A 6,000-nucleotide genomic window follows, 5' to 3' on the forward strand; every position below is an offset into this window, starting at 1 on the left:
TTTTTACACACTCCAGCATTTGCTGCATTGTATCACTGGCTGTAGCAAAGAACTGTCACCAACATACCTGAGGCAGGTTCAGAGGTGTCCACCAATGGAAATCCCAGCTCCTTCCACTTTGTCAAAACCTTCCAAGGTTTGTCTCTTAATATAGTCAATGAATATGTTAAAGAGGTTTGGGGACAAAATACCTCCTTGTTTCACACCCTGCCCAGTGGAAAACCACACACTGTCACCTCCTGCTGTTTGCACCGTGGGCTGCTGGTGGTGGTGCTGGAGACTTGCAATGAATTCAGTGATGTGGTTTGAAATCCTTATGTCTGCCAGTCTCCTCCAAAGATGGACGTGCCCTGCCTCGCCCACTGATGGCTTGAATGTGGGCCAGGATCCTGTCAGGCCTTTACTTCTTGTGTCCTCATTGACACCTGGGATAAAATGCAGCACTCACTTTGCATGGGTGTGGATGGCTGCCCTGTGTCAATGGCAGGGGAGGAGGTCATTTGCTCAGACCTGGGGTACAGAGAAAGCCTTTCTCCCCAGCCCATAAGCTCCAGATACCATGTGGGCAGTGCTAGCTCCCATACTCTAGGTGTAGCCATTGTCTTTGAGTGGGGAGGCCCATTCCTTGATTCAACTGCCAGTGAGGGGACCAATGATGATGGTGGTGTCTGGACATTCACCCCTGACCTGTGACCACCAGCTTATTTAATCTAGACCTCCAAGGAGCCATCAAATCAGGCACTGAGTTTTCCACTGCTGAGAGTTTTTTTGCATGGCCACATACCAAGGCAAAATGGCTGTCCCAGAATTCTCAGCAGCCTCCCTTTAAATTTGTAGCTGGCCCAGATGTGGCCAGAGGGCAATGAAATGCTGCCTGTGACCAATATCCACTTTCAACGCTGCCGTTTGTGATCAGAGCTGGAATCGAGGAGGAGTGATGCATTCTGGGACCCAATGGGGCAGGTTCATCTCTGATTGGCTTCAATTGCTTGACTTGTGCCTGCTCATGTCAGGGATGAATTTGGTACCAAGAACCACATCTTGTTAATTGCAAGTATCTGAAAACTAAGCCATGTAACATAAACACTGAGGGTCCTGAGAAGTTATTCATGGAACCTTCTGCATCAACTGAACTCTGCTGCAGAAACTGGCCCCTGAGGGCAAAGCCCATCGACGCTGCTTTATTCTTGCATTGATGGGAGCAGAGGACCTGATATCTATTCCAGACATACTGGGGCTGGAACTCAGATAAGCAGTTCAGGTGCAAGCCAGTTTACTCTCTCAAATAGTAATTAAATTCATTAATCAACATCATCATGCTTTCTTGGCATGAGGCTATTATTTGCTTTCGTCCAGGAAGTCTCTCCCTCGCTGGAGCACACAGTACAGTGCACTAGGAAGCAGGCAAGCATGGGAATGTGAAGGAATCCTGGAGCAGATGTGCTCTGTACCTCCACAGCGTGGATGCACTCTGGGGATTACACACATGGGTGCTCTCCGGGGCACATGCTATCTCAAGCAGCTGATTCATGCTTATGCCATGTCTTAGTGATGTGTGTGACATTCTAAACCTTGGGGGAGTGTCCTGTAACCCCCATATTCCTCATTTTTATATAATTGTGATCTTACATATAAAGCACGCTTTGTAAGGTATTAGGGGAAAGGTTATGATCTGCTGAAAGTCATTTCTCTATCCATATATGTATATCATTAATGCATATGAAGTTATGAGAATTGTGTTGTATGGTTGTCACTGAAATATGCTGTAAATTGGGGAATCAGCTAGATATTAGCTCCCCAGAGGCAACAGGAAGGAAAGTAACGAGCGCCTGGGAAGGGTGTCAAACAACCGTCAGCAACCATTGTCCAGCAAGGGAGCTACAATTCAATGACTCACCTGCATAAAGCCACACCAGGGGAATTGCTCAACCTGGCCTGAAGACTCAGCAATGCCCACCAGACATGCCTGGACTTGTGCTCCCCAAGCACACGGGACTGAGGGTATAAAACAGAACACAGGGGCCCCTGCTCCTGCCCCCACCAATGCTGCAAGCAACAAGGACACTCTGAAGACTCCATCTGAGGGGACTAGCCCAGATTTCAAGGGTGAAATCTGTGTACTATGAACTGCAATATCCAGTGGGGTGAGAAAAACTGCTTAATCTAGATGTTGCCCAGTCTAGTAGGATTGAGAGTTTAGACCTCGTGCTTATATTTTATTTTATTTTGGTAACTAACTGACTTTTTGCCTATCACTTATAATCACTTAAAATCTATCTTTTGTAGCCAATACATTTGTTTTACTTTTTATCTTTACCAGTGAGTTTGTATGAAGTGTGTGGCAAATCTGCTCAAGTTGGCAAAGGCTGGTGTACATCCACTTTCCATTGATGAAGTGGTGAACCAATTAATGAATTTGCACTGCCCATCTTGAGCAGTGCAAGGCGGTATATTCCTGAGGTACAGTGCTGGGAGCTGGGGAGATTTGGCTGGTGCCTTTCCCTGTCTGATTCATGAGTGGCTCTGGGAGCATTCATGCAATCGAGCTGGGTGTGGGGCTCCGCATGCTGTTGTGCTGAGTGATCATAGTGCCCGGAGGGGTTTGCTGCTGGTCACTAGCAAGGCATTGTGAGAGACAGTCCAGGCTGGGGAGAGTTAAAGGGACACAGAGGTCCCACAGTCCCAGGCTGCATGCCGGAGATCCCGTCACAATGTGTTATTAGTTAGTGCTGCATGCAGGGATTTAACCAGGGACCCTGCACTTCTCTTGGGCTTGCTTGAGCCTAAAGGCCCTGCACAGAGTTCAGGATTTAGGTCCTCATGGGATACTCATTCTATTGCATCTAGGTGGCTGTAGAAGAAAATATTATACTCTATTCATGGGCTTCTTACATGCCACATGTGCTACAATACCAAGAGTACATTATGTGACTGGACAGGTTAATCTAAACCCCTAGCTTTAGTGCCTGCCTGTATGAGTATAGGGGTGTGCTCAGACCTGGGTAGGGCGACCATATTTACCAAAGTAAAATCGGGACACCGCACGGGGCTGGCCTGCGGCGCCTGGCATCAGTGCTTACCTGAGTCCCTCTCCCCGCCGCCCCCGGGTTGTCCCAAGCCACCTGGCATAGCAGCTCACCCAAACCCCGCACCACCCGGGACTGGTGTTGACTGTACAAGCCCCACGCTGCCCGGAAGTGGGGCTGGGGCTGTCCACCTGAGCCCCACGCCACCCAGGTTGACAACCCCAGCCTCACGCCACCCTGGGCTGACAGCCCCAGCTCTGTACTATCGGAGGCCTGCACTGCCCAGGGCTCACAGCCCGAACCTCACCGCCCAGAACCTTGTGTCGCTACTGGCCTCCCCAAACATTCCTCTGCGCCCCTCAAGGGAGCGCAACCCACATTTTTGGCAAAATTGGACATTTGTTCCATTTGCTCTTGTCAACCGATCACAGCAACTTGCAACTGGCAAGAGCAAATGGGACAAATGTCCAATTTTGCCAAAAAAATCAGGACATCGGTACAGGGCTTAAAAAAGGGGGCTGTCCCGGCCAAAACGGAATGTATGGTCACCCTACACCTGGAGCTCAGGGGGAGTTGTTCCGAGCTTTCAGGAAGACAGAACTTTAAAAAGCCCAGTCTTACAAATGCTCTTTCCTAGTGCACGTTTCTCTTTTGCTTTCAGGTCACACCCTGGCCTCTCGAGCGAATGCCCAAGCTGTCTCATTGATTTGAGCACAAGCCAACATTGCAACAAGGTTGTTCAGGCTGAAATAAGGTTTATTAAATTGTAACAAGGTTTGTTACTCTGCTAATGCGCCGTATAAAAAAAAGCTATGAAAATCAACTGCAGGGTGTAATGAGTAGCTCATTCCCCAACTTAAGTATCTCGGCCATTGTATTACTGATTTTATTCTCCACAGTGAAAAGAAAAGGACCCAAAGCCCACATCACCTGAAACATTTAACTTTCTTCACGTTGGGTTGGTTCTTTCGCTCTGGTCCTGTGACACAGAGATCATTCCGGCTGCTGCCTGCAGTATCTCTGCAAAGGTTTCAGGGATTTCAAGCATTTTTGTTCTAAAGAGGATTTTGGAGGAAAGCGGAGAACCCTGACCACTCTCAATCCCCCCGAAAGCTCAGGTGGGAATGCGCTGAGGAGAGACAGAAGGTAGCTAGTCATACTGCTTACGGCATCATCGGAAGGTGCTCAGATATCACGGTGATGGAAGTAGTATTACAATCTGAACAGAATGGAAACAAAACTCTATTTTATCCAGCTGTAATGCCTAGGAAGCGAAGCCCCACATTGCTGAGCATTATCCCGAACTCTCTGGCCAGTCCGATTCCGAGTCCCTGTTTACAGCTCTATCAAGGGATTCATGGTTCTCCTCTGACATTAATTTTCCACTGTATGCTCCTAATTCTAGCGCAGTCGCTGATTCTGCTTGTGCCTGACAAGGACTGTGGTATGCCTGCTGGCTGCCCAAATCATCCTCAAATCGCTCCTCCAATCCTGCTCTGACACCATGTGCTTATTCCCAGCCCTCCTGTAAACTCCAAGGGAAAGACAAAAGCAGCACTAATGCTTATCTTGATGACCCATCAGAAACCAAGACCCTTAGCACAATTTGAATATCTAAATGACTGTTAACTCTCCTTCAGCTGCAATGATGGAGGAGTAAAGAAGACCTGGAAAATGCAATGCCGTGATTCACTGGGCCAGGCTCGAAGACTACACCCAACTGTTGGTTTGTGATTGTGTGTCTGACTCTGCCAGAGAGATGGCGTCTTATACATGACTTGTCTGACCAGCAGCCACCTCACAAGGACAGCCTGGGCTGCAGTTGTGAGTGTGCACACAAGTGTGTGTGTGTGTGTTGCCATGACAATGCATTACTGCAAGATACAGACTATCCTTGAGAGGAGGTTGCAGAAGAAAAGGAGAAATGGAAAGAGCCAGGTCCACATTCCAGATGTCCAGCGACAATCACATGCCTCCCGTTGATCACATGTTATCCTTCTGTCCATACAATGGGAGCTCTGCTCATGCAGCACAGGTGGTATGCGATTTCCTTTTGTTTGTGATCCCAGATTGACATCCCTTCTGCACAGTGTCCGTGCCACCCCGTCACTCAGACAGAAGCCCTCTCCTCTGTCCTCCCTTTGGGATGTCCCTGCAATTGGCGTGAGCCTCTCTTTCATCTGCATGTTCCCTCGGGTGGACACCTCAGAGAGCGAGTTGCTTCCCCCCTCCTCAGATCAGTTCTCAGCTTTCAAACGCTCTTTCTGCCCACAGTTCATGCTCCACTGACTCTCAGGAAAGTGTTTAGTAAGAACAAGAAAACAGATGGTGTGGTACAAGGACTCTGATCCTAAGGTTGGGGAGCTGAGGTGACTTGCCCAGGGTCACACAGGGAGTCACTGGCAGAGCAGGGACTTCAACCCTGGTCTCCTGAGTCATCCCGTCCCTCCCTGGACCTGAACCTCAAGAGGATCCTTTGCCCATCGTGTGGGCTGGTGAAGATGAAATTCAGACTCCTGAAGTTGGCCGCCGCAGGGAAGTGTAGAGATACTAACAATGCACCAGCTGCCAGTGGTGGGATGTGGGCGGTGCTGTGCACTGGCTGGGAACGCAGGAGAAAAAACAGTGCTTCTCGCACGCGATGCCCAGCACGCTCCGACCATGGGGTACATCTACAGGGGGAGAAAAGCTGCATGGCATGGCTGAGGTGGACTCGGGTTGGTTCCAGGGGCTTGGGCTGCAGGGGTACAAAGGGCTGGGCAGACGCTCGGGCTTGGGCTGGCGTCTGAGCTCTGGGACCCTCCACCCTCGCAGGCTCCCAGAGCTCAGCTCTGGGCTGACCCTGAATGCTGAACACTGCCATTTTTCAGACCTGCAGCCGGAGCCCCTGGAGCTCGAGTCAGCTGACCCGGGCCAGCCGCTGGTGTTTTATCCCCATGTAGACGTATCTCTCAAAACTTTGGCTTGAGCTGTG

Source organism: Chrysemys picta, chromosome 4 (genome assembly GCF_011386835.1).
Source record: "Chrysemys picta bellii isolate R12L10 chromosome 4, ASM1138683v2, whole genome shotgun sequence".
NCBI classification, from domain to species: domain Eukaryota; kingdom Metazoa; phylum Chordata; order Testudines; family Emydidae; genus Chrysemys; species Chrysemys picta.